Raw genomic sequence first — 12,363 nt, 5'->3', positions numbered from 1 at the left:
CGACCCTGGTGACCTAAGGCCCAGCTGCTCCGAACCCGCGCAGAACCTCAGTGAGGAACTTTGTTGGTATCTTACAGCACATTGACATGTTCCCTTAAAATCTGGTATTTCATCCACAATGCAGGCGCCAGCTTTGACTCATACACATTCCGATTAAACAAGATAATTTACACCCTGACCGTGCCAGGTAAGAGGTTTACTACAATCTTTAAACAGAGCCAGAGGCTACAGTCTGCTCCTCCACAACACCATGTCTCTACAAGTTCCATGGGTTTTTACTTTCCATGTCTTCACTTGCCTAGTGCTAGAAAGCAGATAAAAACAGAAGGAACCCAGAAACACTATTGAATGAGACTCAAATATCTTGCAGTCATCATCGAGATGAGATGTTTATTAAACAGAAATGTTCTCCCCTGTAGAAAGCAGCACACATCAACACGCACCGATAACTGTCGCCAGCATTCCAGATCATCTTCCCTTCCATGGCCACAGTGCAGGGCAATGGACCACGCACACCTGCAGACCCACGGACAGCGGGGTGACACGGCCGATTCTTGTAGCGAGCAGGCCAGGGTGCACTCAAAGAGCATCTCTTTCCAGAGGTCTGCCATGGAAAGTTACACATTTATTCCACGAGTTAATGGCACTGCACCGAACATTTCTGTAAGAGTCTCTAAGCAAGTATTTCCTTCTGCCTACAATGGCCCGACACAAACTGAAAAGGCTCTTGGAGCTGCCAAAGACTTCAATATCCCCTTAACTATTGTCATGCACATCCATGTGAAGAGACCACCAAACAGGGTTTGTGAGCGCAACATGGCTGTTTATTTAACCTGGGTGCAGGCGGGCTGAGTCCAAAGAGTCAGCGAAGGGAGCTAAGTGTGGGGCCGTTTTATAGGATTTGGTTAGGTAAAGGAATATTACAGTCAAATGGGGGTTGTTCTCTGGCGGGCAGGAGTGGGGGTCACAAGGTGCTCAGTGGGGGAGCTTTTTGAGCCAGGATGAGCCTGGAAAAAGAATTTCACACACACACAAAAAAATCATCGCTTAAGGCAAGGACTGGCCATTTTCACTTATTTCTGGTAGAATGTCATCAGTTAAGTCCAGGCAGGGCATTTGCACTTTTGTGATTCTTCAGTTACTTCAGGCCATCTGGGCGTATATACGTGCAAGTCACAGGGGACGCGATGGCTTGGCTTGGGCTCAGACGCCTGACAACTACAGTCTTTACTTTTAAGGTGTGGGGTAAGATCATATAATCCCCAACTAAGCTCCTGATGCTGTGTGTGGCATCCAGCAACAGCACGTTCCATTCCTGGATTACATTTCACTCAAGAGTCCACAGTGAGAACGATTTCTGGTGAATGAAACACCAGGCAGGAGGGTGATTCCGCTGGGCAGCTCTTCACACACAGCCCAGGAGCTGAGGGGAGAGGAAGAGGCCCACGGGCGTCCACCGTGCTCACGCCCCCTTGGAATGCGCCCCACTCCTAGAGACCCGGACCCAAGGGAAATCTGACCTGAAAATGGGCAAACCCTCACTTTGCAGAGGGACAGGGACTCGGGGCCACAACTTGACCTCAGAGCAACACAAGTGCAGACAGCACCCCAGGACACCCTCTCCACCCAAATTCAAGGAGGAAAACCAACGCCCCGCCCCCTTGCGGAAACCCCCGGCTGCTGGAGAAGACTCCTGCCGGCGTGTGCAGCCTCTCCCGTCCCACGTTCCGGGCTCAGCACCTGTGCCTCAGCCCTGGCACTGCTCGCCACACCCACAGGTGTGCCAGGAGGGGCAGGTCCTAAGGTCTCCACTGCACCAAAGCCTGCAAGGCAAAGGGGCAGCTCCCTCCAGCAGGAGTCCAGAAGCACACACTGCACCAGCGTCAAGGCATGAGAATTCTCCCCTCGGTCTCCGAGTCTCCAGTCTGTTGCCCGCCACGGTCTTCTGCCAACGGCGAGGCCCAAGCTGGGCGGCACATTTGGTTCTCACCATTTCCCTTGTCAAATCAATACTGCAAACATATCCAATTCATCCTGTCACTAAAAATGAAATAATCCGCCATCTCCATCACAGATGATGCAATCAGGTTTTCATTACCGGGTTTTTGTTTTGTTTAGTTTTTTGGTTTTTTTCTATTTTGAGATGGTGTTTCTGCTCTGTCGCCCAGGGTGGAGTGCAGTGGTGCGATCTTGGCTCCCTGCAACCTCTGCCTCCCGGGTACAAGTGATTCTCCTGCCTCAGCCTCCCAAGTAGCTGGGATTACAGGTGCCTGCCACCATGCCCGGCTAATTTTCATATTTTCAGTACAGACGGGGTTTCACCATGTTCACCAGTCTGGTCTCGAACTCCTAACCTCAGGGGATCCACCTGCCTCCTTCTCTCAAAGTGCTGGAATTACAGGCATAAGCCACCACTCCCGACCATTACTGGTGTAATTTCTAAGCCACTCTCTCACACCCACTCCCTTTTTTTTTTTTTTTTTTAAGAACCAGCTTTATGCCTATATTTTTTCCAAGAGAACCAGTTACCCCATTTCAAGTACAAATAAGACACGGTGTTTAAAAACCAAAAATGCCCACTTGCACAGAAGTCTCCAAATACCCAGTCGATTTAAGCCTTGAGAATAAGATCAAGCTGTTGGCTGAATACAACTTCCCTTTCCATCTGTCTGCCTGTGAGTTAGACACAAGGATGAAGCCATGAGCTAGGGACATAAAGGCAGGAACCAAGGTAGCGGAGACTCCAAATAAAAGCTGGAAGACCAACACAAATGCACCACACCCTGCACACCCTCCTCTCCTTCCTTTTCAGAATTTCCAGAGGATGAAACAGGGACCTTCTCAGACGTCCCACGATGCAGGCGGCCAGAGGGGAAGGCGGCGGCAGCCTGAATGGGGCGACCGGGAAATCACATTCCACAAACAGAAATTCTCCATGTGCTTTACATCCTCTGTCTCTGAAGAACTATGCCAGGCTAACAGTCGCTAGAAAACCGCATTCAAGTGTCATTTCCCATTTCAAGCAAAGAAAACAGTGGTGGGGCATGAGGGAAAAACATAGCCATGTGTTCTGGGCTATTAAATAAGGTTTTTTCTGTTATAAACGTATAATTTTACATTCTCAGATTTCTGTATAATTGATATGCTTCCTAATTAGCAGACATAGTAATAAAAAGTGAATTCCAAGTGTAAGATCGGAGGAACCGTTCACATGGCTTCAGGTTCTGCTACTGTGTTTCAACTTAAGAAAATGGTTCTGTGTGTTGGTAACAAGGCCTGAGAGTCTGTGTGAGAGTCAGTGTGGCTGTAATCAGGGTTCGTGTTGGCTCCCTAGCAGAGGATGTTACACTGTTACATTATCTTCTACAAAAAATCCTGAAAAAATGAAGGCTGAATAGACATACACACCCTCCCAAAATAATCCAAATGTCCACCGATATGAAAAACAGATGAATTACGGCTTCCATCGTGGAATATTCTTCAGCAGTGAAAACCAACTAGAGCCACAGGTGCCAACTAGGATAAAGACAACCTTTTAAACACGCTTAAAGTGAACTGACTAGGCAGAATTCCTTGATTACAGGCATCTGCTCCAAAAGGGTACTGTTATTAATCCTGTGATGTAGAATGATAGTTAGCAACCCTGTTTCGGGGCACATCTAGAAAAAAGGAAAATAATGACTACACAATTTTAAATTCTTTGTAAATTATAACTATTACTATGAAAATTCTAAAAATGTGAAAATCTTCCCAACTGTTATTGGACACGCTTCAAAATAAATACCCTGGCATTGCTTGCCACACCCACAGTTGTGCCAAAATAAATGAAAATATAGCCCAAGGTAGTAGAACTGAAACCTGAAGATGTACGAGCCGTCCCTGTCTCGCTATCTATACATCGGGTAGAAATTTAAGAGCAGGTAGTGACACTGCAATGCAAGGCTCAAACCAACTGGGTATTTGGAAACTTCTATGCAAAGTGGCATTTTCGGTTTTTAAACACGGTTTTATTTGTACTTCAAACAGGTAACTGTTTGGTTCCCTTGGAAAAAATATAGCCATAAACCTGGTTTTTTTTAAAAAAAATACGGGAGTGGGTATGAGAGAGAGTAGCTTAGAAATTTTAAAAGTATCAGCAGGGAGCAGTGGCTCATGCCTGTCATCCCAGCACTTTGAGAGGTAGGCCCAAGGGGCCTTTGAGGACACCGGTCTCCTCTGCTGCCTGCCTGCTGGACTGACCCCCCCCATGACATTCACTGGGTTTCCACCCCTGTCTCATTCAACATCCCAAGGGTGGTCTTCATCCTCGTCTGGGGCTCAGCTCTGCCCCAATTTCCTAAATCTCTGCCTTCAGAGCCTGAAAACACCCACGCCCAGGGTCACCCTAAGTCCACGTTTACCCCCAGAGAGTCCCCATTTTATGTTTTCCAGGCATCGCCTTAGTGATAATTTATCCTGTAAATTCCAACTGCCTTCACACCTCACCCCTGCTGTCTCCCAGCAGAACCCACTCAGATGCACATGCCCCAGACCCACACCCAGGTCTGTACATGCTGCCCTGCTCTACCCATGTGGGGACCACCTCTCTTTCTTGAGGAATCAGCTGGCGATCATCTCCTTGTGGAGGGCTGCCCTGACTTCCAACTCTCTCCAGCAAAGGCAGAAGCCATCCTCGGTACTTCCCCAAAACTCAGGCCAAGTATGAAGATGGCGCAGATGCTAGCTGTGCCTGGGATGCCATGGGCAGGGTCCCCAGATGCTCTGCACATGGCCCGGGGCACCGCCTGAACACAGCAAGTGCTGAAGAAACAAAACTGACGTGCACTGACCTCTGATAGGGCCTCCTTCACCATCCACATCTGTCTCCCCTCTGGACAGTAAAATCCACAAGACACAGAGGGCTTGTCTCACTCATCTTCAAACTCCCAGGGTCACCCTGGTAGGTAAAGGGGACTCAAATGTCTTCTGAAGGAAGCGACTGGTTAGCTGCCAAGTTAAAGGGCCTCTGAAATTCAGAGCTCTGCATAGCAGTCCAGCACACTTTATTATGAATGACTCCAACCACAGCAGAAGTGGCCGTGGAACCAGTGCTAACCAATTCAGGGTTTGTTCACTGTTTCTCAGTTCATTATCACAACGCATTCTCACAGAGCAGCTGCGCACAGATCCTCAGACATCTACACAGAGTGGGACGATGGCGCCAAGTCACGTCAACGTCCTGTTGCAGACTGGGAGACAGCAGTCAGACACGGACCCAGGTAGAGCACAGACCTCGCGTTAAATCGGCTCCGTGTAAACAGCACTCCCTGCCAGGCCCTTTCCTATCTGCACAGCTTCTACAAATTCAACTCTCGCACCTGACACCTAAGAATACTGCACACCCCCATGTGAATCCCCTACTCACCTCCCAAAATGACCCGGCATGGCCGAGTACAAAAAATTTCAACATAAGGGAACTGGAGGGCATGTGGGGCTTTCTCGAGTCCCTGCTGCCTCCTGATGGGAGGGCCCAATGCTTCACACCCCTAGTGAAGGGCGGGTCTCTTCGGCCCCCAGGCTTTGACCTGGAGCTTAAATCAGCATTAACTAATTTCACTTTCCAGGACCAACTTCAAAGGCCTGCAAAGCCAGAGAAGGGAGAGGAGATGGAACACGCCCTCACCTCAGATCTGCTGCAAGCACACACTTCTCAGATGCGTCCCAAGGTGCACAGCGTGTCCGATGCCTGTTTCACATCCACCGACCTGCAGGTCTTCTATGTGGCATCAGCCTCCTGGGCACTGGGAACAAGAGGTATAATGGCAAGTCCCTTCTGCAGCAAAGCTGAGGCAAAGGGACCCAACACATTGGAACTGACCGTTTTCTGACAGTATCAAAACAGAAGGAAAATACTGTACAGTCAACTCCCCCTCACGCAGGTTTATTTACCTGTGACTCAGAGGCCATGACAGAGAACTTCAGGTTCTTACCGATTCCTATTTTCCCCATCCAGGAAGCCTTTGTTTTTAATATCGTACGAACTTGCCATTTTGTAGGCCAAAAACAGCAAATATTGGCAGTTTCCTACAGTTCAACTGAATAAAATATGATCATGGCCTTTTGTGAAACCATGAAGAAAAGGTGGATATCTCAATATGTGTTTCCAGACTGGCTTTGTTCCTGAAGCGGTAACTCTGTTCACTCAGGATATTAGACACTGAAGAATAAACATCAATATCCCACCAAGAAAACCAAAGGAATGAAATAATTTTGCATCCACCTTGGAACCTTTTTAGGACAAGGCAGGACACAAACTTCTAAAAAGCTGCAATTGTCCCTCTGTATACACAGGGACATGGATTCCAGAACACGCCCCGAGTTTACCCAAATCTACGTATCCACAGGACCCCACGGCCACCCTATGGAAGCACATGTAGGAAACGTCGGCCCTCCACAAAGCCAGGTTTTTTCAGTAAGGGTTTGGTTGGAAAAAAAATTAACATAAGTGATCCTTCGAAGCTCAAAACCCATGTTGTTCAGGGTCAGCTGCATTTATTACTTGTGTCATATCTGAGGCCTGAAAGCCATCATTCTCGATACCTTAATGTGACGGTTAACAAACTAACTGTTCCGATTAGAAAGAGGAAAAAGCTTATTTTTAAGCTGACAATGAGAGTGGATGCGGCTACGGTGAACGGAGAACAGACCTAAGCAAGCACCAAGGCTGGGGTGACTGCCTGTGCTCAGACCCACCAGGGCCTGTTCTTCCATCTCCCTCTGCTGAAAGGGATAACCTCCTTCTCCCCCACGACTAAAGGGCCTTTTTAAAATATTCACACGAGAAGTGCTATGAAAAGCTGAAAGGTCACAGATAACATTTTTAAAAATAAACATTAACGTAAGCATTTAATTTTCGTATAAGGAGTAAGGAAAGGATCCAGTTTCAGCTTTCTACTTATGGCTAGCCAATTTTCCCAGCACCATTTATTAAATAGGAAATCCTTTCCCCATTTCTTGTTTCTCTCAGGTTTGTCAAAGATCAGATGGCTGTAGATGTGTGGTATTATTTCTGAGGACTCTGTTCTGTTCCATTGGTCTATATCTCTGTTTTGGTACCAGTACCATGCTGTTTTGGTTACTGTAGCCTTGTAGTATAGTTTGAAGTCAGGTAGCGTGATGCCTCCAGCTTTGTTCTTTTGACTTAGGATTGTCTTGGAGATGCGGGCTCTTTTTTGGTTCCATATGAACTTTAAAGCAGTTTTTTCATACAAAAATTAATTCAAGATGGATTAGAGACTTAAATGTTAGACCTAGTACCATAAAAATCCTAGAGGAAAACCTAGGTAGTACCATTCAGGACATAGGCATGGGCAAAGATTTCATGTCTAAAACACCAAAAGCAACGGCAGCAAAAGCCAAAATTGACAAATGGGATCTCATTAAACTAAAGAGCTTCTGCACAGCAAAAGAAACTACCATCAGAGTGAACAGGCAACCTACAGAATGGGAGAAAATTTTTGCAATCTACTCATCTGACAAAGGGCTAATATCCAGAACCTACAAAGAACTCCAACAAATTTACAAGAAAAAAACAAACAACCCCATCAAAAAGTGGGCAAAGGATATGAACAGACATTTCTCAAAAGAAGACATTCATACAGCCAACAGACACATGAAAAAATGCTCATCATCACTGGCCATCAGAGAAATGCAAATCAAAACCACAATGAGATACCATCTCACACCAGTTAGAATGGCGATCATTAAAAAGTCAGGAAACAACAGGTGCTGGAGAGGATGTGGAGAAATAGGAACACTTTTATACTGTTGGTGGGATTGTAAACCAGTTCAACCATTATGGAAAACAGTATGGCGATTCCTCAAGGATCTAGAACTAGATGTACCATATGACCCAGCCATCCCATTACTGGGTATATACCCAAAGGATTATAAATTATCCTGCTATAAAGACACATGCACACGTATGTTTATTGCGGCACTATTCACAATAGCAAAGACTTGGAATCAACCCAAATGTCCATCAGTGACAGACTGGATTAAGAAAATGTGGCACATATACACCATGGAATACTATGCAGCCATCAAAAAGGATGAGTTTGTGTCCTTTGTAGGGACATGGATGCAGCTGGAAACCATCCTTCTTAGCAAACTATCACAAGAAGAGAAAACCAAACACCGCATGTTCTCACTCATAGGTGGGAACTGAACAATGAGATCACTTGGACTCAGGAAGGGGAACATCACACACCGGGGCCTATCATGGGGAGGGGGGAGGGGGGAGGGATTGCATTGGGAGTTATACCCGATGTAAATGGCGAGTTGATGCGTGCTGACGAGTTGATGGGTGCAGCACACCAACAAGGCACAAGTATACATATGTAACAAACCTGCACGTTATGCACATGTACCCTAGAACTTAAAGTATAATAATAATAAATTAAAAAAAAAAAAAACGTAAGCATTTAACAAGCCCATTACGATTTAAAGGAAAAAAAAAAACGGTATTAAGTTCCTGGGTGCAGGGGCTCATGGCCGTAATCCCAGCACTTTGGGTGGCCGAGGTGGGCGCATCACCTGAGGTCAAGAGTTTAAGACCAGCCTGGCCAACATGGTGAAACCCCTTCTCTAACGAAAATACGAAAATTAGCCAGGCATGGTGGCGGAAGCCTGTAGCCCCAGTTACTTGGGAGGCTGAGGGAGGAGAATCACTTGAACCCGGGAGGGAGAGTTTGCAATGAGCCAAGATCGTGCCATTGCACGTCAGCCTGGGCGTTGAGTGTGAAACTCCATCCCAAAAAGAAAAAAATATATAAAGTTTTCCTTCCAATGAACCTATCATTCAGCCACCGAGGTATCCTATAGCTACTTATTCAGCCATGAGATACACCACAGGCGATATAGGCGAACAGGACACAGTTCTTCCCTGAAAGAAGGCTGCACCCTCAACAGAAGGGAGGCACATACTCCGAATGGAATCGGCATAGGGAACAGATGCTGCTGCAGGTGAAACTGGCTGCACAGAGCACCCACTCAAGTGTCTGAGAAACAAGGAGCCGTTGGTGCCATCACCTTCCATACTTGAGCTGGGGCAGTGGGGAGCCTGTCATCACCAAGGACAAAAAGCCCCAGAACCACACAACGAGCTTACAAACTCACCGAGGCGATGACTGAGCAATGTGTGTGGAGTGATGCGAACACACAGATGTCAGGGCCACGCGCGGCGTTGGTTTTGTGCATCAACCTGAGCGTGCCCGGGGTGCCCAGATGGCTGGTTCTGCATTATTTCTGTGTGAGATGCATGTTTGCCTCTGGACTGAGTGGAGACCCATCCTCGCCGGCGTGGGGGGCACCACCCTATCCACCCAGGGCCCGAGTAAAACAGCAAGGCGGGGAAAACTGGGTTCACTCCACCTGTCTGGCTGATGGGCCAGTGACATCTGTCTTCTGCAGCCCGTGCTTCTGGGTCTCAGCTCCTCAGACCACGGTGGGATCCGCACCCTCCGCTTCTCAAGTCTTCAAGCCATACCCTCCCAGGACTCTAGCTTGCAGCCTGTGGGTCCTGGGGCTTCTTGGACTCTGTAGCCCCTGCAGCAAGCCTCGCCCTGGAGACACACGCACACCCGGCTGGCTGTCTCTCTGGAGATCCCTGACTAAAAGCCGCCCCTGAAAGTGGTCTTCAGAGTTTCTTTCTAGCCCTAAGATCCCAGCGCCCCTCCTACAATTCTAGGCGGAAAGGTGAACGGAGACCAATGGACAGAGGTGTGTGCGAGGACACGCCAGGCAGCAGCACTGGGCAGGAGGGCACTAACGCTCACTAAGCAAAGAATCAATGTTGCTTGCCACAAAAATGAGAGCAGCAAAGATTTCTTCAAACAGAAATGAGTTTGTATCATGATTTGCTCTTAATACATAAGAAAGCATAAAAGTAGGCCTATTAACAATTACATAAGTCTTTAGAGGCCCTTGAACTACTTCTGCCCCGAGTCCTTCCCTTGCTATTGATGGAAATATGGGAGAAACCAGGAGGTCTGAGCGTGGACCTGGCCGTGCTCCCAGGGGCCGAGGAAAGCACCCATCTGTCCAGTCTTCCCTCCACCCCGCGGGGTTCCCTCTTACCCAGACTCTTGGGCTGACGCGGCTCATGCACTCAACAGCGCCATCATTAAACGTTTAGCTTCGCATCACGAGGGCCTCCTCTGGCCTCTTCTGACCACTCCTGAACCTCCAGTCAGCATTAGTCTGCAGGACACGCGTGGACAAAGTTGATGGATCACGGCCTCCAACGAGGAAGGTGCCAGGCAAGGAGTCGAAGAGCCGGGGATGGAGCAGCCCTCACCCAGGGAGGCGAAGGCCAACAGCGGCCACCACCGAGGACCTCCCTTCGCACCCTGAGGGCAGCTCACCCAGGGAAGCGAAGGCTGACGCCGGCCACCACTGAGGGCCTCGAGGGCTCTCCCCACCCCGAAGGCGGCTGCGATCACATTTTCCCATCGCACCAAGAGACCCCTGTATTGAGCACAAACCTTTCCAACCTTCGAATCAATAAGGAATCACAACACAGACATTCCCTCAATCCAAATGGCCAGCCCACAAAACAGACATGCAATCATACACATTTCCTGTGGGAAAATCAGTCAGTCTCTGGGGCCTCGCGCCAGGGGTGGGGGAGCATCATGGGGAGACGCCCCAGCCCCAGCCTGGCTCCTCCCTCTATAGCTCCTTTTCCCTCCTCTTCCCCCCGCCCCTTCCCACCCCCTCCTAGCCTCAGAGGCTCCTTCCTCAAATTCTTTCCCCTTGATGAAGTCATTCATGCCCAAAATACAAGGCAAAGTCATGGGGGCTCAAGAGAAAATCCATACCGTGGCTCGCGTTTTAGATTCTCATAAGTTTGAGAATAACCAAGCAAGAATCTTTGGCATCTGAATGGTCTGAAGGATTCTGAGCTCAATGTCCTGCACTGGCCCGGAGTGGATCATGGGTGTCTCGGACATCTTCACAACTCTACACCAGTTATTTTGAAACACACCAGCAGAATAGAACCATGTGAATAGCTGCTTCTCAGTTAAAAGTAGGAAAAGACTCCAAAAGCTGCCCTCAAGGAACATCCTTCCCATGAGGAGTTTTCTGCATCGGGCCCTTCAGGCACAGGCAAGGCCCCTGGGCCCAACTCCCTCATCCCTGCGTCATAAAGCAGCAAAGACAGTGGGGAATAAAGCAAGTGAAGGAGTCAGTCCCGCACAAAACGGGCTCCAGAAGCCACAGCTACTCTCCCAGTGTGGGAGCCAAGTTCAGAGACCTGGAAACACCAGCATTCCCAGGGAGGAGGGCAGAACAATGCCATTTCCCCCTAGTTTAGGGAGACACCACCCCACGTCCTCTGGCCTTAAAAGAGGAGAGACTTCACATACATGATTTCAATGACTCCACCACACACAGAAAGTGGGCTCAGGGCTAACACAACCATATAAATGCCTGGCAAAAACACACTAAATGAACACACAGATAAGCAAGGTTCTCCTGTTATCCACCAAATATTCAGAAACAAATCCAGTAAGCAATCTCTTTGCAATCAAAAGACCAATTCAGAGGTGCAGATTAAAAATAAACATACAACTGAACCCTTAATACACCAAGAACCAAATTCCACGGAAGTGTTATCACATCACCACCTCCCAGCTGAAGGAAGCAGCACTGGCCACTGACCAGCTGTTCACTCGTGGATCAGTGAACGAAAGGCAGTGCTGTCCAGGACAATGATGAGATGTTAACCTGAAAAGGGCAAAATTGCAGAGGCTGGAGGGACCTTCCAGGTAACCCGTCCCCCTCAGTGGACAGAGGACCCCCGTGGGACCACAGAGCCCAGAGCTCCAGTGTGTTCGGGGCAAGGACTCAACTGCAACCCTGATGATGTCCGAACGCCTTCTGCCCTTCTGTGTCTCTGCCCCACTAACAGGGAATCCGTGAATGCTAAGGAAATGTAACGCATTTTACAATACATGTAGATTTTTAGCAAATTAAAGATAAACAGTGACAAACTTTGAGAATTAACTAAAATATAGTTCAGTGAATGCCCAAACTCAAAGCTAGTCTCCAAGAGGTGATAAGCTGTGTGTGGTGGTTAACGCCTGTAAATCCCAGCAGTTGGGGAGGCTGACGCAGGAGAATCACTTGAGCCTAGAACGTTGGGGTTGCAGTGAGCTGTCATTGCACTACTGCACCCAGCCTGAGAAACAGAGTGAGACTGTCAAAAACAAACAAACAAAAACAAATTAAAGGAGTTCAAATGAACTCGCCCATACGCTTTAAATTTTCATTTGGGTACATGGGGTGATCTAGTTCCTTTTTCCCTTGCAATACATGAAT

The 12,363-nt window shown here is 48.1% G+C and overlaps 1 long non-coding RNA gene across 1 annotated transcript in view; it reads right to left on the bottom strand.

Annotated features, from left to right (window-relative positions):
• The window catches only part of LOC135967298 (uncharacterized), a 122,843-nt gene extending 111,735 nt beyond the window's left edge, over nucleotides 1-11,108 (bottom strand). Inside the window, exons 1-2 of the long non-coding RNA XR_012424000.1 lie at nucleotides 10,117-11,108; nucleotides 5,663-5,780 (exon numbers count right to left, since the gene is read on the bottom strand). This is a non-coding gene — a long non-coding RNA (uncharacterized lncRNA). The remainder of the gene's footprint in view (nucleotides 1-5,662; nucleotides 5,781-10,116) is intronic.
• Nucleotides 11,109-12,363: the final 1,255 nt, after the last annotated feature.

The sequence above is a fragment of the Macaca fascicularis genome, chromosome 15, assembly GCF_037993035.2.
Source record: "Macaca fascicularis isolate 582-1 chromosome 15, T2T-MFA8v1.1".
Lineage (NCBI taxonomy): Eukaryota > Metazoa > Chordata > Mammalia > Primates > Cercopithecidae > Macaca > Macaca fascicularis.
The sequence above is the reverse complement of the archived record's forward strand: the minus strand, read 5'-3'. Positions and strand labels throughout refer to the sequence as shown.